Source organism: Carassius gibelio, chromosome A7 (assembly GCF_023724105.1).
Source record: "Carassius gibelio isolate Cgi1373 ecotype wild population from Czech Republic chromosome A7, carGib1.2-hapl.c, whole genome shotgun sequence".
NCBI lineage: Eukaryota > Metazoa > Chordata > Actinopteri > Cypriniformes > Cyprinidae > Carassius > Carassius gibelio.
The window spans coordinates 31,072,389-31,097,492 of NC_068377.1; the positions used below are offsets into that span (position 1 = coordinate 31,072,389).

The window sequence follows — 25,104 nt, forward strand, 5'->3', positions numbered from 1 at the left end:
GGTGTCATATTCTGGCAAAAAATGGAAAATCATTCGGCATGTTAATCTTACTGTGCATTATGGGTATTCTCTACACTTTTAGCATACATCAGTTGTACACTTGTTATTGCTGTGCATTGTGGGATTTAAAGGGTGTACTCGATGATGCACTAAAGGAGGTAGAGCTTTTTGGCATTTGGCTCCCAAACTCTGGAATAGCCTTCCTGATAATGGTCGGGGTTCAGACACACTCTCTCTGTTTAAATCTAGATTAAAAACACATCTCTTTCACCAAGCATTCAAATAATGCATCTCGTAATTTGTGACTGCAGTTGTATCTGATCAAATGTGCATTTTTATTCTTTAGCTTGGGTTAAACTAATTAATATTACTTGGTTGGAATAGCAGCTAGGGAAATTATGTCTCTATTTGTTTCTCTGGTTTGCTACGGGATGTAACTAGGATTTACACAAGCTCCAGTCTGGATCCAGAACACCTGAGAAGAGATGATGCAAACACCTCAGAGGACCTCAGATGATGCTTACCCTGTAACAACAAACAGAACCTACAAATATTGCTACAATTGTGATTGCATCATATGATAATTGCTGTTAATCATCTGGTTGACTATGTCTTGTATTCATTTTTCAGAAAATTCCTGTCATATGCACATAAACTGGGTCACCACTGATAAGCTCCTACTAAATTTTGTGGAAACTAAATTTTCTGTAAAGTTGCTTTGCAATGATTTGTATCGTAAAAAATGCTACACAAATAAACTTGAATTAAATAGAATTGAATGTCAACTAATGTTTTGGACACTACTAAAAATGGGGCGATTTTGGACACAAGGAGGAGGAATTCCCCGTTTGTCGTCCCAGCAGAGGTTAGTTTACAATTCTAGTTAAACCCACCTGAATAAACTTATTAAACTCTTTAGGTTTCCTTGAAAATTGCAGCCAGGTGTTCTGAAGCACAGCTGGAAAGGAAGTAAGAGTAGTATACTATTTCTAACATGTTATAGTTTGCAGAAGAAAAGGAGAACATTTGGGTGGCATCTAAACAGAGGAAAAAAGAGACTTTGACAACATCAGCAAAGCATAAAACAGTCTGTCAGACCTCACCTGCATCTCACTTGCACACACACACACACACACATCATTAAAGAAGGAAAACCTGAGAAACACATATTTCCCTCACCCCCACCCCACTCTTCTATTTTTACCCACATCAGGATGAGACATGTGGAAAGGGTTACAAAGAATGAAGGAGGTGAGGAAAAACAACAGAAGTGAAAACAGAAAAGATCAGAACAAACATGAACACTGAACACACGGTTTTAGACATGAGGAGACTTGGTGAAAAGACAACTGTACTAAAAGCACAGCGTGGAGTGGCGCTCCTTTAGCCATAGCCAAACCAACTGTGAAAAGAAAGAGATCATAAGCGTCATAAGATCATAAGCGGCAATTAGCGCTAGCTGCCGTCTTGACTATGCCATCATTTTCAAAACACCCACGGGTGAGCCGAGAGTCAGTCAGGGGGGCTTTTAATGAGTGTTAAATCCTTGTTGCCACATGTTCTCTAAGCAGCGAAGATTGTTTAAGAGAAACTCTGTTGTCTTGGTAGTTAATGTATCAGGTGCTGAATAAACATGGCCGCTGACGGCAGTTCATTTTCATGGTAATGAGGGATAGAAGGTTGGCGTAGCCTTTTAGGCTCTAGAACAGCTGCTGCGAAGACATTTGTTTCAGAGGCATGATCTTTGCCCTTAAAACTACTCATGAATGGAAACAACTCATTTAGATAAAGCTAAAGGAGCCGTTTTGTTATTGAGGAACCTTGCAATGACCTGTTACCCTTTAGACACCATGAAAAGCAAGACTGCTAGCTATTGATCTAGAGAAAGGGACGGAGAGATAAAGTTCTCCCTCGTATGAGGTTGAATCCCGGTTCTCTGTTGCGGTTCAGTGTGCTGAGGGTGTTTTGAAGGGTTCTCTGACCGTCTTGCCGTTGTCGGGGGTGGTTGGTCTCGTACAGTTGAATTACCTATGTCACAGTGAAGTGGGTCACCTGGAGACCATTATGTCGAAGTTCTGCCTCTATTGCTTCTTTCAGCTACAGATAAAAAGAAAGAAAATTGGTTTAAGACAGAGTAACATATACTTACAGTATAACCAAATTATGTGCTCATTGCTTCATAACATTGCATAAACTCTTTCTAAGTTAGAAAAACATCCCTTTGGTGGAGGTCAATCCCACTGAAGCACTAAAGACAAATGAACTGGCAAGAGGTGGGCGGCCATCTTAATAAAAACACCCGCTGATACTGCGCCCCTGAGTGATGTCACACCAAACACAACTGCTCCAGAGGCACTAAAGCAGCCATGCTAAACTCTCAGGTTAATTTAATCTCCCTCTCTTAGTTCTCTTTCGACTCGTTAAACAGATGGAGAGGAGGAATAAAGGAACGGCTCTGAGGCGTTTGTGCTGGAGTAAGGTAGAGATGAAGACGCAGGATGGGTAATATAAAACAGCAATAAAAACACTGTATGATGGGCATGCACGGAGGCAGAGAATGAGAAATACAGTACTACTGTGTGTGTGTGTGTGTGTGTGCTTCACACTGTGTCTACAATTTTCCTTGTCGCATTTGATTGTGGAAGAAGCAGGAGGCAGCTCTGCAGATGTTCCTGTATCTGCCTTCTATCTCTAAACCCGAGACACAAACACCATAAACTCTTTCTCAGAAACAATATTTCTCTCTTAGACAGACTGTATTCAGTAGAATAGGTTTAAACACTCCATAAGTCACGTGACTTTCAGAATTGGACAATGCATTAATCAAAGCAGGCAAAACAACTTAGCCAAGTTTTGAATTTTGTTCTTAAAGATGGTTATTTTGAGAATCAAATATATCATCTAAACCTAATAAAGGTTTGGCTTTCCATTATTCTCTCAGTACAGTTTGCACAAGAAGAAAGATCACTGAAAGCATTGAAGTCAAGCATTGCTCTACTGTACAACAAGCAAACAGACCAGGATGACCAGTACGGGAGACCAGCTAAAGACAAATGAACCTGCCTAGAATGTGAAGCAGGGAGTGTGGAGAAAACAATAAGTAATTCATTTCTAGGTGGACTTTTATAAATTTATTGAGAATTACTGGCACACACATTATACTTTAAGGGCACACAGTTAAACAGGGATCTCTATAAATCTTCAGCTCGCAGATCAGACTGTCTTGGCTTTAAAACAGCAACTTTTGCAGTGGTTGTCAGGATATTTATCCACTAAGCTCCCCCTAACACCTTTGCATTGGCCTTTATCTGTATTAAAGAAGCAGATCTATGAATTGTGTACAGACAGGGCAGGAAAATATCCTCAGGCTTTTAATGGATCTTTTGAAAGGTGCTTCAGTGAGAGAGAAAAAGAGCCGGTGTGAGGGCTGTTCTCTGAAAAATAGGAGAGGCGTAATCAAAAACACACAAAAAAATATGCTTTTAAGAGCTGTGAGTCAGAGCACACATTGATACACAAATACACAGACTTTCAGTGGCTTTATGAGTCCATTATGAGGCCAGATGCATGATGGGACAGGCTAGTCGACAGTGCGCATCTCCACGGCAGGGAAAAGATCCTGGATGAACCCATTAAACAGTGGCAGATCAATGGAGGTGAGTTTAGCGATGTTCATGTCCTTCATAGACATCAGAAGGATCTGAGGTCAAAGGGTGAGAAGAAAAAAAAGGTTATGTTAAATTAGCTCAGCACAAGAGTACATCTTCAAAGCTAAGGCAGGCCAGCTTCACTCGACCAAATGTCAAACTTAATTTATGGGCAGGAAACGGCGAAACGGGTCTCAGATACATCTGAAACTCTTCATGCTCTTCGGCTATCAAAAGCAGTAGTCTTACTGCTTCTGAATGACATTTATTTTAACAAGCATACCTTAAACCTGTGTGAACCTTTAAATAAACATGGGGCACCTTTTACAAGGGTGATGATATTCAGGTAGAAAGAGGACGAGAGATAGAGAGTGGTGAGCTAAGCACTCATATGAGGTTTATGAGTCCGTTTCAACTTCTCTTTTAAGGTTTTGTCCCCCTTTGATACATTTTTTATCATAGCCAGAGAGGAGCACATTTAAGTGACATGTCCCTGTCAGCATTAGCACTTTCCTCACTCACACACAAACACAGATAATTCAGTGCACATACACACAAAACTGTCTGTTTTACTGACCATACACTGGGACATATTCAGGTAAAGCAGGTCTCTAAGAGAAATGTTTCTAGATTTATTGGATGCTGCAGGTCTGTGTCTCACCTCTTCATCGACAATGTCAGGGCGAGCTCTGCGCTTCTTTCCAGCAGAGGTGAGAGCCCTCAAGCCAAAGTCATAGTGGTCTTGTTTAGAACAACAGCTTTACTGCCAGAGAATGTAGAGTGAATCCTTACTTAGCCAACACCTGAGAGAGAGGGAGAGAGAGAGAGAGAGAGAGAGAGAGAGATTACAAGTGCAACATAATGTCTCTTTGAAACAAATACAGTGGAAATATAAAGAGAACAGTTAGCATGAAACAGCATTCACAGCCCATTAATATTCTCAAGCAAAAATGAATAGACAGGGAAGAAAAAATTAGGCTGAGAGCTAATTTTGTTTGCGGTTTGATTGTGAAAAGTTTACTGATGAATTTTCCACAGTAAGACCAGGAACATGCTGTAAGAAAGTAATAATGTCTAAAAGGTTTTCAGTTCTTGTTGACATTAACATCATAGAAATTTCTTAAGGGGATAAGAAAATGGATTATGTGACCTTAAACTCCCACAGCTAACAGAAACCATGAAAAGAGATACAGCAATATATCTGACAGTAATGTAGTAATACGTCAGGCAGACAGGTGGAGAGAAAGCAAGTAAAAATCTGAACATGATTTTGCCAGGAGCGTGAAGCTCTAAATTTGCTTCGATACAGGTTAAATGTCTATTTTGCAATTGCATGTCAACAATCATTCATTAAATATAATTGGAAAGACAATAAATTAAAGCACAATTGTTTTGAATTAAAAATAATGACAGACAATCACAATGGGTGCAATTTAGGTCTGTGATTGAGAAAGAGACAGAATGCAAAAAAAAAAAAAGACTGAAGCACAAAGGTGAGTGTATGTGTGTGCCCATGAATACTGTGAATATGTAACAGAATGAAGATGCCAGTGTGTGTGAGTCAGGGTAACCGTGTCAGCTCCGTTTCCACACTGCCCACTAACAGTCTTACTTATACAGACAGCAACGCTCATGCGTGCACACACACCGAAACACGCCAGAGTCACGCTAGGCTGAGCAGACTATGGACTCGCAGGGGACGGTCATTTCGCTGTCAGTTATGGCTCATAACACCAAGACTTGCACACTCCGGTGCGTAGTGGCAATACTCTCCTGCTCTCTCTCTCTCTAATGTTGCCTGGCATTGATATGTCCATTTCCTTTCATTTGCAAAGGTAATAGTTCTCTCTCTGCAGCACACAGTGATTTTGCCGTATTGACTATGCAGAGGGGTGTCTGGATGAGGGCCGAGTATGCCGGGACAATCAAATCTGCCATTGACATTCTGTGCTTGGCTGGGGCCGGTGCTGGTTCCCTTCCCAGCTCTCTTAATCTCAAGTCCATTATTTGTAATTCTGAGTCCAATTCCCCATGCCTGTGCTGCTGCCAGCCCGCCGGCCTGTGTACGGCATCAACAAATGAGACTTCCCATTTGGAGCACACAGGCAGGGGGAAGAGAGGGGATGCAGCCAGTGGAAACTTGTGGGATTTGGTCAGCCACAGGGGTGTGTGTTTGTGGAGTGTGTGTTTGAAGGGGTTGGATGCACGTCGTTCGGATGTCTCTCGTGCAAATGCATGCATAAACACACAATTGGCATGCCTGCTGCGTGTTGGAGGTAATCCGATGGCAGGATCGGCCCCCTGGAGTGTGTAAGTGTGTGTGTGAGCCAGTTCATCTGTGTTTGTCTAACTGTGTTGATCTCTTCCATCTTCAATAGAATCTAATATCCTATAATAACTAGAACTCTTTCCTCTTTCAACAAGTTTTAAATTCGTATAACCTTGAAGAATTTGCTAAATTAAAAAAAGATTAATTAGTGGATATGCATGATGCCTCAAATCATGCTGCTTTTTGAGGAGAGGTGAGTTATCACTGCGCCAAGTGATCAGACTTTGGACATTAAAATGGCTGAATCATAAAGACTTGGCTTTTTAAAAAATATATATTTGTAATTAACCACAAAGCAACCTCTTAGAGTACCTGAGATTTGGCGATGCACTAGCAACCACTCTGAACATCATATTAGCAACTGCTGTGCATTGTGTAGTATTGCATATACAGAATTTTATTAAATATACACTACCATCCAAAGGTTTGGTGTCAGTACTCTTTTGTTTTGTTTCGTTTGAAAGAAATTAATACTTTTATTCAGTAAGGATGCATATAATTGATCAAAAATAAAACTAAAATATAGATATTTTAAATAATTGCTGATCTTCTGAGCTTTCTATTCATCAAAGAATCTCGAAGAAAACCAAAAACATATTAAGCAGCACCAAATCAGCATATTAGAATGATTTCTGAAGTATCATGTGATACTGAAGTCTGGAATAAATTATATATTAATATATAAAACAGTTTTTTTTAATCAAAATAATATTCAAAGGCAGTGTTTACTGTAACTGGAATATAACTAGAATATGAGAAAATGTTTTAGCACTGACACTTAACCATTAGTGATTAGGCTTTAACATGGGAAAAACATGCCTCTCTTTTGCTCTCAGGGCTGTCAGTAGATGAGATTCTCAAATGGAAAGATCCTGTTCATTTTTTGTTTGAAATTGGTAGTGTTAATCATGACGTGTGACCATTTAAAGCTTCCAGAATTAAAGAACTTTCAGACTGAATATCAAGTGTTATACGCGTGTGAGTGTACCTTGCAGTTATTGAAACCCTCTGCAAAAAGCGTGATCTCATCTATGAGGGTGGAATCTGGCACTACCATAGAGATCGGCCGAAACATAGACTTCAAATGATCAGGCTGCTTAGTGCAGCCAGTGTAGCCTACAGAAGAAACATATACACACAGAAACAAAAGGAACTGAGGGGATGAGAACCTCAAACACAGACCGAATATGCACATATTCAACAACACTACATTAATTGTTCTTTAAGATTAAGTATTTGTATGAAATACTTTGCTTTTTTTTTTAAATTTTTCAATTTTTTAACTGGAAGGAAAACCCATCCATGTAGCTAAATGGGGACATCCTTTTGAATTATTTCTAATTAGATTTGACAAGATTTCAGAGGCAAGTAATTTGTTGGCCCTCACTGAAAGAAAAGATACGTATTGAATATTTAATGAGGCCATTAAATAGAAATACAATTAAAGATAAATATAAAGTTTTAATAATTGGTCTAATTCTATGAGAACAGGTCCACAAAACAACACAGAGAAATGATGGAATAATTTTCAGAATGCTGATGAAAGATAAAACTTTAATAGCCAATCAGAATTCACCAGACTTTAATCAGCTCAAGCGTTTGAAGTGGCAAATAACAGGACTACAACATATGCTTATAATAAAAAAAAGAACATTATTATTCATCAGTTTGGATGCTAATATGGTTATCTTTATAGTTATCCATCTTGGTGTGAAGCAACTATTATGGAGAGTGTGAATTTTGACCAATGAGATATCACTGTGGGAGGAGTTTTCCAGCTAATTGAGAGCTATGGAAGTGACAAAATAATTTTGTAACAACCATGGCAAGTTATGAAAAAAATAAAATAAAATAAAGAAAGACAAGCATGGAAGAGACCACATTTATCACTTTCTACTTCATCATGTTTTATTGAATTTTTCTAAACCATTTTACATTTAAAAGGACACCACAAATTTAGTTAATTTATGGGAAAACATTTTAGCAATCCTTAGGGCTAGGACAGAAGAGATAGACACATTGGCACAGACACACTGACACTCACTCAAATCACATGCATCCGTAAGCACATACACACATGGAGAAGAGACAGACAGACAGGCTTAAGCACATTGTCCGTGTCCTTGAGTGGGCTTAAGATGTCACCCTCTCAACATAACAAACCCGGATTATATTCTTCCTTTCATTCCACTGGAGGCACTTTCTATGCTGATTTTCTGCAGCCTCTGAAGGCACACAACAGGAAATCCACCATTGACTCCTGACTTTACTTCCTAGCAGGACTTGCTGCATAATTTAAAGTGGAAGAAAATGTTTGCATTTTTTTCTGTTATCACACAAGAGACATCTGTAGCTCCTCTCTCTCTGCCTCCGTGTGCAGGTGTGCTCTACTGATTTTGACTGATAAGGTTAATGACACAATCTCCGTCTCTCCGTATAATGACTTGGATAATGGCTCAAGTCAGATAATGACATAAAGAGTTCCCATAATGATTATTATAAACTAGCTGATCACATCAGTCAAATGCAGGGTTGACTGTCACGCAGAACAGAATATTGGTATCTCTAGTAATCTGAGAGTTATGATATAATACGAGAGTGCAGGTGATTATATCTCAGATGAAGGTTATATCTGTTGGTGGTGTTAATGCCAGGCAAAATACATTCACACTACAGTATTTTACTGTGTGTTCTCTGATGAAATTTCTTAAAAAGCTTGATAGTATTTTATTTTATTGCAATTTTCATTGCAAAATGTAATATATATATATATATATATATATATATATATATATATATATATATATATATATATATATATATATATATATATACAGTATATATATATATATATATATATATATATATATATTATTGAAATGGATGAGTTGGACCAGAATGTGAATTAAAGCAGACAACAAAGTACTTGGCATATCGAGGAAGTTAAAAAGCATCCCAGAGTGCCCTTGATAAAGATGACTGAGAGAATCGGGGATGTTATTTTAAAGGGGGGGTGAAATACTCGTTTTCACTCAATATCCTGTTAATCTTGAGTACCTATAGAGTAGTACTGCATCCTTCATAACTCAAAAAAGTCTTTAGTTTTATTATATTCATAAGAGAAAGATTGTCTGTACCGATTTTTCCAGGAAAAACACGAGTGGCTGGAGGCGTGACGTGTGGGCGGAGCTAAAGAATCACGAGCGCCAGTAGGCTTTTGTGTTGAGCGCGTCTGGAAGCTGTGACATCAGTCTCTATGTGGTATGTACTGAAACTGTATATATTTGCTTAGCGGTTTTGGAAAATGACTAAGTTCCACTTTGTCATCTTTTTTATTTTTTTTAAGCTGTACATGTGGAAAGTGCAGTTTGATGACAACATCGCATGTTGTTTACTTGATGTGCTTACGCGCTGATAGCTAAGTTAACAACACAGAGATATTTGAAGCAGTTTTACTTGTGCAGTTTGATGACAACATCGCATGTTGTTTACTTGATGTGCTTACGCGCCGATGGCTAAGTTAACAACACAGCGATATTTGAAGCAGTTTTACACACCGCATGTGGTTCCAACACACGATCGTGACCCTTTTTCGTTGGGATTGCATCATCCTTAAGAAATAAACGATGTGCAAATCCGGCATCAAACTGGACCTTGTTTGTAAAACAAGCATCTTCGAAATGCAGGGAACAAACACAAACACTTGCACAACTCCGTTGATGCTCTGTAAAAATAAACTCCATCCACTGGTCCCTTAATGCTGTTTCTCTTTTGGTAATCTGTGCAGGGTTGTCTTGCCCTGGCAACCAAACACACTCCTTTTGTGACATTTCACGACGCTCTGGCTCTGATCAGTGAAGTCTGTTGTGCTCTCAGTGCTCTGCTATACGCGAGCGCGCACTCTTCCGGAAGAAGTGCCTCAGGACCCATATAAGGAAATTCCGCTCCATCTAACGTCACACAGACCCATACTCGAAAAAAACTTTCCGAAACTTGTGACAAACCGGAAGTAGTATTTTTGTAACAGAAATACTACTTCAAACGTACAACTTAATTTTTGAAAATTTGTCCATGTTTAGCATGGGAATCCAACTCTTTAACAGTGTAAAAAACTCAGTATGCATGAAATAGCATTTCACCCCCCCTTTAAAGAGAGTGAGCAGAAATGCAGTTTACAATAAAGAACTTAAAATAAAGTTTCTGATTTGTTCACTCAGTTCATTTTTGGTCACCACATAATACTCATACTTCTAATTTGTGCTGTCTTTACTTTTTACTTTACGTTTTATTCTAAAATGTGCAGATAGAGAGAGAAAAAAAGATGTGTGCGTCCACATTTCAGGCTGTGAGATGTTACATTCAAGTCACCATGGGAAACTTTCCTTTTTTTATATTCATGACATTTAAATGTTTATGACATTTTTTTAATTTTCATTATTTATGACATTTAAAACTTACAGATTCATGCACCGAGTACCCCAGAATATCTACTACTATATTCTATTGGAGTGGATGGATGTGTAACTGGCAAAATAAATCATTCTGGGGAAAAAAGATTTAGAATGACTGAATTGTTTTTATGAACCTTGACACTGTATAGGCGGGATTGGCACATCCAGTCAAAGGCACTGACATCACAGCAGCCAGCTTTGGCCAATTTGCTGACTTAGCATGGACACCTGGGCAACCCAAACACTCATTATTATAAGACAGACACATCCAAACACAATGCAAACTAATTTTATGGATCAAGGGTTCCAGATCAAACCTAACCACAGTTACTACAAACACAGTCAGTAAACACCAGCTGAGACGTGTAATGTGAATGTATTTAACAACAAAAAATCCACACCTTACTAAAGCCCAAGAAGTCATGCTCTGACTAAATCTCAACAGGCCTGAGCCATTCTCTGTGTCTCACTGGCTTTGACTTATAAGATGTAATTGGATTAAATTCATTTGAGCTGCCTTCCTTAATTAAATTGTGTATCTAGTGCATCCTGTGCTCCAAATACGAATACACATGAAATGAATAACTCATTTTCCAAAAAGGGTTTGAGTGAAGTCAGCAGTGTATGTGGAGTTCATCCACTAGTTATTAGCAGACTTGCACTGAATTGGTGCCCGCAGAACTCCCCGGAGAGTTCTGCAGATTTCTGCGGAATCAGAACACCTGTCATTCCTTAAATTCTACAAATCCCCCACTGCTAACACGGTTGTTAATTAAATATCTGGGCTCATTTTATTGTGATTTCAGCTACTAACAAGAGTGTAGTACTCTCAGCTTCATTAAACACCATGTTGTTATCCATTCCAGAGAAGCCCACATATTTCCAAATTTAAACCGGGACAGAAAATGGGAGGAAAGTGTTTTAAACCACATCCAGTGTAAAACAGACATTTTAATCAAAATATAAATCCATAACCACCATAACCATTATCATAATAACAAGATAAAAAAAATGTTTTGTTGGCATTTTCAGAAAGGATTCAAACACTTTTCTATCCGTCGCTGGTTGGAAAAAAAAGTAATTGCTGAACAGAGAACGGCAACACTTGCTGGTCATTAGTGCTCTGGTGACATCTGTGATCCACTGGATTTGGCTGGCTGTGATCAACATCTGCAAAGACAAGCAAAGCACATTTTGAAGTGGAATTACTGCATGCACACAGACACAGACATAGGCATAAAGAGACACACTCACCTGTCCTGGCCTATCTCGTACCCATTTGCCCTTCTTACCTGGCAACTTCTTGAGAGCCACGGAGCAGTTCTTCAGACAGTCCTTTAGAGTCCAGCGCATGGTTCACTCAACATCAGCTCAATGGAGAGTGCATTTGTCAAGAAAGGCTGTATTGGACTGAAGGATGGAAACACACCTCCAAGGGCCCCTCCAGAAGAACGGGATGAGTGAAGTCAACAAACTCCCCATCAGCTGAGAACATCCCACTGGCCTCCGACTTGTTCTTATTGTTCACAACCTACACACACACACAAACACACACACATATGTCAGATAAGGGAGACATACAAAATGTCCCAAAACCAGGGGTCCCCAGGACCAGGATTAAGAACCACTGCAATAACTTGACATAAATTAATTTATCATAAGATTTTGGTGCATATAAACCTTATTGATGCTGAGATTTTTTATGTGGTCAAAGCAATTCTTGAGGTGGGGCTGCACAGCTTCAGGGTTGCATGACTGGCTCAGGATCTCCCGGAGGTCATCCTTAGACAGAAAGTAAAATCGAGGAAAGATCTGCCGTTTGGTCTCCAGGTACACGTCCAGAGACTTCTGAATCACCTCTAACTTAGTGCTCATTTCTGAGAGCTCCTCTAGAAGACTTGAGACAACAGATGAAAGGATATGTCTCCTTTTTTGCTTCTTTCACTGACATTTGCAATGCAAAAAATCTTAATAGTTAACACTATTAATACAAATAGATTTTTTTTTCTGTTGAAATATGACCTTGACACGTTTCATCCATCTGCCCATTGCTGCCAAGTGAACTGGCTTATAGTTACTGAGAATGGTGAATTCCAGCATCGTCCCTTCACTACCTTGATGGTGTGTTCCTCTGAGAGCATTTTTGTCCTTGTCGAGTCGGTCCATGATTATTTTCCAACTGGAGTTGACATCATCAAGTTCAGTCATTTCACGAACCAACTGCTTACGTATCTGCCAGAAAGATATTCCAAACAAAGAAAAAAACAAAGATTGTGGTAGCGGACGACCAAAATGAAGACTAGCACAGAAGGGAAGATAAAACCATTTGGTGCTTGGTTGGAGCCATCACAGGTGTGTTTACAAACACTCATACACACAGGAAATCTAAGCTGACAGCCACTGTTTACTCTCCTCATCAGCTACGAGAGAACAGATGTGTGACTCTGAACTCCGCTATGTGTGTGTCTGTGAGACGCTAATCTTTTACAGTGAGCTTGTGCATCACATGTAGAGCAGACCCCTGTGTGATCTAACACAGTGGATTGTGACTGGGGTTTATTAAAAAAGAGTCAGGTGTGAGGAAGGTCAGGAGTGTGTTGTGTACAGCATATGTCTGGAAAATGTTACCGTCGACTTTTAAAGCATAAGAGAAGCATTTGGATGACTAATGTGCTCTATAAAACTGTAGGAAGTGCTTGTGTGTGTGCGTACCTCTAGATACATCCATCGTCTTTGTAAAGTGAGGATCATTTCAATGACTTCCAGCACCAGAGACAGACTACGTTCCCAGTGGTCAACTTCCTTTTCAAATGCTTTGATGAAACGAGATGCTTTCATTACAGAAAGTGTCACCTGGTTATCCTCCAGAGCCTGGAGCATGTCATCTGTTCCCCTGAATACACACACAAACACGCACACAGTTTAGAAGATATATTTGTAAAAACATCTCATGGACTAGTGGTTCTCAATCAGTGGCCAGGGACCCACTAGCGGGCCTCACAACGCTTCCAAGGGTGCCAAAAAATGCTTAAGATTAATTACAATAATTATGAATAAAAATAAGCTAAAACAGCTAAAAATCTAGACATTACTTTAATTTGTTTTTTAAACAACTGTCATTTTCATTCAAGAACTAGGGTACTCACAGAAACCTGCTGTGAGGGAATTTACACAAGTATTAAAAGTAATGAAAATTTCTATATGAAGAAGTATTTTTCTAGTTATCTGAGGCCCTAAAATATTTTATAGGGCAGAAATAGCTATTTGTAAAAAAAAAAAAAAAAAAAAAAAAAAAAAAAAAACCTTATAATCACAAATAACTGGAAATATCATGGAAATAATTCATCATGGAAATAATTTACGATGACATGCACCAGTCACTTTGTGCAGCATTGGTCTGCTCACTACCTCATTCTCCATGTAACTGACGTCATTCAACTACCTCATCAGTCAGTTAAATAAAATAACTGCTCTTGAGCCCTTTGCCACTTTAATCAGACTTAATAAGCTTTTGTTTTTGCACTAAATAATATTTTATCTGCACTGTTGTTCACTTCATTGATTTGCACTCTATCTGCCTTTTGCCTTGCACTACTTTATTTAACTTTATTTTTAATTTTATTATATGTCTTTTTTAACATTCCCTTATTGTATAGTTGTATCTACATTTTATATTTTGATCTAGATTTTTAGGCTTTAATGTTAATGTTATCTGTGTGCACCGGGGGGTCTGAGAGTAATGCAATTTCGATGCTCTGTATGTATGTACTGTACATACAGACTTGAACTTGAAATTGAAATTAAATTCACTGTATATACAGTATATATATACAGTATAGGAAAAAAAAAGAAAAAAAAGGTTGAGCTACTGTCATAGACGCAATAGTTTTTTTTATACTAAGATAATAATATTTAGTAAGCCTTACCCCCAAAATCTATTATTAGACTAGCTAAACATGATTTAGCTGATTTATGAGCCTTTTAAACATTGAGCATTGCTGCATATGTCTGTTTTTTAAAGGGTTTACTATATTTGTGAAGACATTTTCAAATATTTGACCCTCATAAATAAAGAGCCAAACCTGAACATGGACCCAAAGCATATTTATAAAAGGCAATATCATACAAGTGAAACAGAGGAAGGTAATATAAAGAGCTCGAGGATCAGCCGGTTAATAATTTCGACAAACTATCATACATCCCCTTCTATCTCGTGCACACACAGTTAGATGTACGAAGCAAACAAAAGAGAGGACAAAGTGAACAGCAGTGGCTCTCGACCCCCCTCCTTGGTATACTATGTTGCCATGGCAGCAGCCGCGCACGCTGTCGCAGCCGTCTCCATGCCAACGGTGGAGCTATAGCCTCACTGCGGGGATGAACGGTGACTACCGGCACCTGATGTCCACATGCACACGCACAAACACACACTCAAATATATTAACACAAGCATGCAAACCCACAGGACAGACACACTGTGTGTTTTATACTCTCACAGGCACAAACCATGTCACACATCTCTTGGTTTCTCAGATTGTCCTTCAACTCTGTTTGTGTCTGCCTCTCTGTCTCTCCGAGCTCTAACCGATGCCCCTGCATCCAGAGTGTGTGCACATGAGCCATGGAGAAGCACTCCACACACACTTTGCAAATCCAGGACAGCAATGTTAGTTTGTGAAGGGCACAAGGGTGGGATAAGAAAGAAAAAAATAGTAAAGGATAAGTATTAATACATTAAAATAACATCCTCACAATCTTTCTTTCTCTTACAAGGAGGAAAAGGGCTGAGAGGGAGCACAGGGCTGATGGGAGAGAGTGAGTTTTATTTGTAGTGCATTACTGAGGAAAGAGAGAAAGAAGAAAGGCAGGAGTGCAGCAAAGGAGAAGAGAGTTTCTAAGAGGAGGAGAGAATAAGAAGAGGTGAGTGACAGTCGTGGGCCACCTGACCTCCAGAGCGACAACATGAAACGAGGCACAATCTCTCGCCTGCGGCACCTACTGCCACACACCCAGAGGAATAATCTGTCTGTTTTCCAGTCCAGGCAACATGACAGACACATATAGCATTCGACACACATCGCTGAACCAGCGCTTGAGGAAAAACATTTTATACACACACTCACACACAAGTGAAGTCCAGGTGCATTTATTGTTAAGGTAAATGCTTTCTATTTTAGTCATTTAATTTCTGTGATGGTAAAGCTGAATTCTTCAGCAGCATTAACTCCAGTCTTCACGATCACGTGATCCTTCAGAAATCGTTCTAATTTGCTTAAAACTTTTTTCATTATTATTGATGTTGAAAACAGTTGTAGTATTTTTTAAGGACTGTTTGAAGAATACAATTTCAAAAGAACAGAATTTATTTGAAACAGATAACTCTGTAACATTTTCAATATAATGCAACATTGTTGAAATGTTTTTTTTTATTTCTTCCCAAAAAAAAAAAAAAAACTTACTGACCCAAACTTTTGAATATTAGTGTAGATTAAAGTATGTTCTATTTAAATATGTTTGATAATATAATATAGAACATCATATTAGTATAATATAATTATAAAAATATATAATAATAAAATATGATATATGATTTATCCCCTGCTCTGTGTAGAGAACCCGACATAAAAACCCTCTGAATCATAACACGGCTTTAATCAAGTTTAAGTGCACTTATGAGCACTTGGTGTTTTGCCCCGAAGCCACCATAAAAATACAGCACAATAAACGTGAATGATGAAAGAAGAAATAATGTTGGTATGCTCTGCATTTTTGCATGTTATAGTAAATTAATAAATGACCCATGAAGAGCTCCTCTGCTGACAAGCTGACAAATTTTGGATTATGATAATCAAAGAAAGCATTCAAACATATATCAGAATATAACAGGATATATCCAAAGATGAATGGCAGAGAACCTGTTTAAATCCCCAAACCCAGACAGTTAATATGAGCTTCAAGCTATACCGTATGAGTGGATTATGAGGGTGCATATAACTCTAGAAATATTAATATAACTTTAATCTCAACATTACTGATCAATGTATAAACTGTGACTAAAGCTTCCCATTGTTTGGTTGTAATTCAAGAATCTTCAACAGGTGTATAAATGTATGTTTTTTTTCTTTCTTTAAGAAGTTAATCCTTCTATTACACACATAAACTCATCAAAATTGACAGGAAAGACATTTAAAAAAAAAGGTTTCAAATAAATGCTGATCTTTTTCATTTTTTCTTTCATCAAAGAATCCTGAAAACAAAATGTATCATGCACATCATATTAATACGAAATCTTTCTTCAGCATATTAGAATGTTTTAGATGCGACATCATATTAAACACTAGTATATGCATATTTTTGTTATTTATTTACTCAAATTTTCTTCTCTTTTACATATACTGTTGTTTGGTCTACTGTAGTCTACTTTTGCTATCATTTTAATAATATTGTTATTAAACAGATATATGACGATATATTATTGTTAAATAAGGATGGAAGCACATACAGCAGGGCTCTCTCTCACTCAGAAAGGCTGTAAATGATCACGTCTGCTATAAGTGAGCCAACATTCCACACGCCTGCCCCAGGCCTCTGATTTTAGACCAATCACTGGAGCCCTGCTCAATCTCCTGTGCTCTCAACTCTTTCTTTCTCTCTGACTCTGCCTGACATACACATGAACATTAGCAGAGGGAAAGGTGCAGTGAAGAGAGGATTCAGTCTCTCTCATATATACACACACACACACAGCAGCTCTTGATCTGTCATATTCATCACTCTCATCTCATCATCTAACTGTGTGTCTTCACTGCAGGCTGTTCGCAGAGGAGCAGCAGGTGAGAGAGAGGACTGAAAATCTCTGACTATATTACTATTGCCACAGCATTGTCAAATACGCACATAAACCTAGCTATCAAATTAAGGGACCTTTTTAAACAGCAATATTTGCCACCTAGAATTGATTTTCACTTTTACAATGGCTTTTTTGTTAAGTGTATGAAAGGTATGTTTATGTCAGTTATTTGAACCAAATCAAGTACATTTTTATTTCCTAATTATCTAAAATTAACATCATCATTCGATAAAAAAGTAGCTACAAATAATGCACAAAATATCAATAAATTAAAAAACTCTGCTAGAATGCACAATGACATAATTTAGACTGGTCTTAATAGAATTCTACATCCCTCTGCTGTCTACTATCACAGTGGATCACAACCTAATCACTCTTTTAGAGTTGTTAGTTGGTTTTTATTTATATCAAGTGTTTTCAAAGCTGAATAATTAAGAGACACTAAACCAAATATAAAAAATATAATGTATTACATAATAGAAAAAAAAAGATAAATTCACTATGCTATTAACATTTACATTTTTGTCACTTTCAGTGACATTGTCCCTCCGAGCCATGGTTAATTTCTGACTCTGATGAGGACATAACATTGTTTTTAATTACACTTTAATTATAATTATGACAGACTAATCCAAAGTTTCCAAATAAAACAAAACAAAAGACGAGCACTGAAATGCTTGCAATTGCTTTTTAAAAAGTTAACATGTTATTTTGCAAAACAAAACAACCACAAAAGAAACAGGGGACATCCTGTAAAGTTCTGTAAGATTTGGATGACTTCAATAAAAGATAAACAGCAAGGAGGATAAATCAGAATCACTGACTAAAATTTCCTTCAGTAGTATCTCTTTTATTAAATGCTTTTTTTCTTTTAAACAGCGCTTCAAACATCTGCAAAGATCAAGTTTCATAGCAAACATAATTCCATAACCTCTTGGAATGAGCCTGCTGTGTGTGTGTGTGTGTGTGTGTGTGTGTGTTTGTGTGTGTGTGTGTGAGTTTGATCAATGACTTTTCCGTCCGCCCCGCTGTCATGCGGAGAGTTCATCAGAGAATGCAGAAACTCATATTTACTGCAGGGTAGTCACTCCTGCAATGGTCTTTATCTCTCTCCCCATCTCTCTCTTTCTCTCTGAGCAAAATCAGGGGGCTTGTGGATGGTAATTGAATTGGGCTGAGGGTCTCTTTCTAATGTGCAGCAGATGGTCAGGGCATTTCTCCTTTTTTTATCTCACACACATGCACACACACACACACACACATAAGTATGTATAAACACACACATATGCACACACACTAGGTGGCAGTGTTGTACTACCCTGGCTCGCTTAAAGCCCTAAAGCCATTATAAAGCAATGAATGCTGATCATTTAGAGAAAGTGACCATGTGTGAGTTAGAGTGGGAAGCCTTGCTCTATGTTTATAGAGTAAACTCAGTCTGCTTATCAAGTAAATTGCCAACCTAGGCTGTTTCTTGAATGTATACCGATGTTCAAATTGAAGCCAATGATGTCTAAAAATGCTGTCTATGTAAGCATCTCACTACACTTTAAACAGCCTATAGGTACAAACCACAGAAATTCACACACACACACACACACACACACACACACACACACACACACACACACACACACACACACACACACACACACGCACACACACACACACACGCACGCACACACACACACACACACACACACGCACGCACACACACATACACACACACACACACACACACACACACACACACACACAAACTTACAGTGTACTAACAGAAAAACACATAGAGGAGGACATGACCTCTCAAAATACCTAGTCATCAGCAAAACTAGGCTGGGACGTTCATCTGCAGCTGTGTGTGCGTCCAAACAGCAGCATAAGCGCATCAGGGCAAAAAAAAAAGAGAGAAAAGTGCACTGTAGCAAGCTGTAAATAAAATACAGTGTTGGTAAGGAAAGCTTATGTGTCTAATTTAATTTCAGCATCTAGCATATGCTAAAAGTGTTTGCATACACACTTTGTCCCTCGTCATGAAAGACCATTTCCCCCACTGGCTTCGCTCGATGTTAAGTTACGACTGCTGGGAGACTCCATCAGTCAGTCGAACCTTCGGTGCAGGACGGTTTTACCACATATTCTGCAGAACTGTAACTCGTGCAAGGCTAAGAGATGTTTCTGTGCGCCATATTTATACAATGGGTGTGTGTGCAGCGCCTACAATGCAGGGCTGTAGGTGGTAATTACAGGTGATTTGCACTCCATCCTGCTAAATGTGTGGAAACACTCAATTATAAATACATGGGAGCAAACAGAAAGCCTCTTCACTGCAGGACCATTAACACACACACAGCACCATCTGTGTGTATGAACACTTCAGCTTCTATCATGAATACTATCATCATTATTCATCTTTTCTCCTTGTGGACGGGGGTGTACGTTATTGAGATCCTGAGTAATTTGGAATTGATTTTGTCCCCTGTATACAAACCCAACGTGGAATACTAAACACACAGTATTTGTTCATATGTCATACAACCCATAGACAAAAAAAAAAAAAAAAAATGGAGGAAGAAATAGAGTGATCAAAGAGGTGTGAGAGAGGAAGAACTAAAGATAAAGCATATGTCCACCTTTTGTTGCAGCACTGACAGGGACAAACAATACCAGCAGGGATGGGTGCTACAGAAAGAAGAGAGAGACCTTGTCCTTTCTCTGTTCTGCAGGATCTAAGCTTCTAGAAATAAGCAATAAGAATCTTCCCCCTCTTTTTTCTTTATATCCGTGCACTCGCTTTTTTCTCTCCCCCTGCCTAACTGTCAGCGAGACACCACCCACTGTGACTTTCTCTGTCTGTCTCTCTCTCACAGGTGGGTGTGAGACACTAGCTGGGTTTCCATCCAAAGGTGCAAATTTAACTTGAGCACAAAATTGGAATATCACATAAAACATTTGCGAATAAACACCATTTCCACCCAACGAGTCAAAGAGAACAAAACAGTAAATTTCTGATAAACTGGCACTAAACATAACTAAGAAAAGTAGGAGAAGCCATTGACTATAATCATTTTCATAATAAATAACTTGCACCCTTCGAGCGAGCAGACAAAACACAATAAATGCAGTCATTGTTTCCGGAGGTGGATATCTGCTGTTTGGGAATGCAGTTGTGCAAGACAGTTCCGGGAGGTAATTATACAGAAATACTTTGGCGACAGACTTTAGTCAGGCATTTAAGAATGACCATAACAACATTTCAGATGTTGTGAAACAAGATCGGTCCACTGGTTAGTCAGGTTATGCCATCCCATAGCGCAAAGTCACATGACTTTTTGATGCACATGGAATTTATTCGTAACATGTGTTTCCAGCTCCCATTATTCGCGGACTATTTTTCACAGAAGTAAAAAACACCTCAAGTGATCTTAAAAACTTTTGTTACAAATTAAGGGATTATTTTTTATGAGATACTTCAAAATGCGCATAAAAACAGGGTGATGGAAACAAAGAGACCGACGCATATGACAGACTGCTTATAGCACAGACAGCTGCAGTCTCTATGACTCTGCTTATTAGTGCTTTACTAAACATATACACCATCACGTTTAAAACTGAGCTGCTTCTTACATAGAATTTTTAGGTAATAGGGAATGTATGGGGTATTTCATTTGATCTAATGAAAACAAGACTGTGAAGGACAGAAGTACAGGCAGATCAATTTCTTGACACTACAGACAAAAATGAATGACTAATTCAAAGCCCTAAAAAAAGTCTTTTTTGAATTTACAAATATTTATTTATTTTCGTATTTGCTTTATTTATGCATTGATTTTCCAATTGAGAATGTCTCCACAGTTTTGTCAGATTTAGTAAACATTTAGGAACAATTTTGCTCCAAAACTGTTGTAGCCAAGTACAAACACATTTACATAGCTTTTGCTGCACACACACACACACACGCATGCACGCACGTTTTTGTGAAAAGTGGGGACATTCCATAGGCGTAATGGTTTTTCTACTGTAGAAACTGTATATTCTATCACCTTATACCAACCCTACACCTAACCCTAACCCTCACAGGAAACTTTGTGCATATGTGTATGTGTCTAAGCATATATGAACAAATTAACATGAGAAATATCATAGACCAATTTGTCCCCAGAGGCAAAATCTCACAAACAGTATTGATGCAAAATTAGATAAGCATGCAAAAATCTATTTGAGAAGTCTCCGTAGAGACACGACAAACAAACAAACTAATGCCACAGAACTGCTCTTACATCAAAACGGACAAACAGACAAAGACTTTCTCAAACAATGCTTTTGACCCATTTCTGACTGATCCACGCAACTTGCACATAAACACACTGATACACGCGCCCACACACTGCTTCCAGCTATATACGAACAGGCGTGAAGGCATTTTCAGAAAACTTTCAGCCCTTGGGAAGGAGGCTGCTTGTACAAATGATTCTATTAGATTAGAGCTTTTGTGCGGCTGCCATATGCACAAAGCATCCTCTCCAGTTCTTATCTGCTCACAGCTCATTTGTATAATTGTGAGCACTGAACACTTTGTGAAACTCCCGAATGGTCTCAATCAAACCCAAAAGAGCAACAGCATCATTTGAGCCCATCTAAAAACAAGAATGGCTTTTCCCACTAGTATTTATTCATTCATAGACAGTCAGTTTATGTTCTTTATTGGACCCTTGACATGTTTGCCCAAAAGGCTTAAAGCAGCCATACTGAGTCCTGCTCTCTAAGAGGGTTTGATAGTAATTATGTTTGTGTAAGAGCTCAAGGTGCCCTGGCATTGATAAGCCATTTAGTCTGTGTATAAAAACATGGCTTGCTGTCAAACACAGATTTGAACCAGACTCTGAGAGAGAGCAATACTGTCCAGCCAGTGGCTGTGATTCCCACCCCAGTGAACTGCCCACCTAGACAGCATTTTTGGGCATCAAAGGTACATTTAAACACTGGATGCATTTCAAAACCTACTTAGCTACACACCTAGCCAGAATTTTTGGATATCAATGGTGCATTCGAACACTGGCTGTCTTTCAAAACCCAGTGTGCTGCTTTTGTAAACAGCATTTTTCCACATCATAGGTGCATTAAATCAGATAAGAACATTTCAATATGCCTGTAATGTCCAAATTTCTGTCCAGTAGGCAGCTCACTAGGTTTTAAAACACACAGCCAGTGTTTTTCTCATTTACTCGTTCTTTCTCTGTGTCACACAGAGTAATATGATAATGTGGAGTTACTGGCTCCTCACGCGTGGCGGTTCTCCCCTGCAGCAGGGAGCTTCATCATGTTGAGGAATGGTGGTTTTAGGCTATGGCTTGTTTTTGGCACTAATACATCCATATAACAGTGCTGTAGCAGCATGGATGAAGCCAGTAACAGTCCCTAGGTATATAAAAAAAAAAATAATTCAGCATGTACCCGCTCAAATGGACATGCATGAAAGTTATGGTACAATTAAGCCTCAGTAAAAAAAAGAAAAAAAAAAAAAACATTAAATAAATCAATTAGGCAAAGGCAGTTAGGACAACTCCCCAATTAAGATGGAAAATCTGCTGGTGGAGGCTGTAGGCCGTAGCAATCTGCTAGGGAAGATGTGTGCGAATGGGAATTTATAATTATTTTTGCTAACTTTGTTCTTGTGCTTTCTTTTTCTGAAGGGAATTATACTGCAAATGAATTCTATTGTGAAAAAAAAACACCTTTTGTTTAGTTGCATTGCAACTTGTGGTGTGAATATGCCTTTAGGCCAGGGACTTGTAGAGAATCCCAGTCACCTCAGAATGCTGAATCATCATCATCTGTTTAAGATTCTGCTTATTGAGTGTATGTAACCTTTTGACGTTTGACATTCTGAAAACTCTTTCTTCTCAAATCAGTTTGTGGTGTCCTTTGTCTTTGTAGGTAGTGCTGTCCAGAGACATTTCCTCCCATGTCTTCATGAAGCCTTCTAGTGTCTGGACCTTAGAGGACTAGTGAAAGGGAAACACAATTAATCGTAGCCCCTGGAAAGTTCCACCTACAAAAAATGTCAGAGGTGGGGTCTTTCCAAAAACACCAGCTATGCACCATGCCAACGATGCTTCTCATTTACACTCTGTCTTTCTCTTTTTCTCTCTCTCTGCGACTGACTTCTAGGTGAACCACTTTGTGCTTTAGGGGTTATGAGGGTTTGCTCTCCCATTGTCACTCTTGAACCCTAGCTGTGTTGTTGTAACCTCTGCGAGCACACAGAAGAACGTCTGGGAATCTCCCTGGGCTAAAAGCATGAAGAAAGAGAGGAAGAAAGTGGGAGAGAGGGGAGGAGTACAGCCTCCCACAGTCTGACAGCTGGACAGAGCAGCTCTCCTCTGCAGGGGCAGTAAAGGCTGTGCCGAAGGAAATCAAGCACAAGGCTCATTTCCCCTGTGGCTGCCACACATGACCTGCGACTGCAGCCTGGGGACAGACGCCTCCAGCAGCACTGCGCTCATACTGTACTGCACGATTACTGAACACAGTCCAGGAAATTTTCCTTTTCAAGTCTAAAATAGGACTATAAACCAGTTGACTCATAGGCCTGTTTCACACATCCTGTGTCTGCAGCACGTAGCTTTTACACTACAGGCATTTCTGCTTCTTAACAGCTCTATGCAGAAAATAAAATGACTGCTGGTTTACTACATTGCATATTTCTTCCAATAACAGCCATAAATTATAATACGAACAATATAATGGATATCGGAAATGGGCCATTGAGAATTATTACAAACTTGATAGCCATGAAATCTAATCTACATGAGGAGGTGGAATGACATTTTTATCCAAATGGTTTACACAGGTCCTAATACACATCTTTAAACTGCTTTAAGCGTCTGGATTCAGTCAATATTTACAGAATAAAAAGTGCTCTTTATGAATTTACATCAACTTCACATGGAGGTGTTTTTCAAGCAATAGGGGACTTATTCTTCTCTTGGAATTATGTAGCTTCATAAAAGCCAATATTACAAAATATAGTTATAATAAAAAGGTTTACAGTACATGTCAAAAATCAAAGTTTCTCTATCAGAGTATAAAACAAATAAATACACAGTATTTAATATACAGTCAGTAAGCTTTTTTAAAATGTTTTTGAGAGAAGTCTATTATGGTCATAAAGGCTGCATTTGATCAAAATGTTTGAAATATTAAAAACATGTTAAATATTGTGCTATACTATTACAATTCAAAACAACTTTTATATTTAAATGTATTTCAAAATGTAATTTATTCATGTGCGTGCATAATACTTTTGTGGGAAACAGTTTTTTTCAAACTGCATTTATTTAAAACTTTTTAACACTGTTTTAATTTCCTGCATTTTTGCTAAATAAAAACATTAACATCTTAAAAAAAAACCTCAAACATTAGAATGGTAGTGTAAAAAGGTAACTGCTACTTGATTTCTTGTGATTGTGACTTTAATTCACTCGACTTGATTTTAAAACTTTGCAAATATAAAATATTCCAAATATACTTGTCATAATTATATTTTTTCACAATATACTTGACTTATTTCAGAATGTGGTTATAGTTCTTATTTTAAACTTCTTCACACATTTACAGAAACAGGCTTCCATCTGCAGTAATGCAACCCATTCTCACTCCAAAGGCGTCAAAAACCGAAGCATGGTCAAGCGCCCCTAGCGTCACTTTTATGACGCCAAATGTGCCTCTCGGCGTCGAATATCGAAGCACTACGACCTTCATTGCTTTCAATGGGAAACTTTTGGCGTCAGAATTCGACACGAGGACATGAGATGTTTATCGCTA

The 25,104-nt window shown here is 38.5% G+C and overlaps 1 pseudogene; it reads right to left on the reverse strand.

Annotated features, from left to right (window-relative positions):
- Positions 1 to 25,104, reverse strand: part of LOC128017520 (dynein axonemal heavy chain 2-like) — a 129,340-nt pseudogene that overhangs the window by 47,475 nt on the left and 56,761 nt on the right.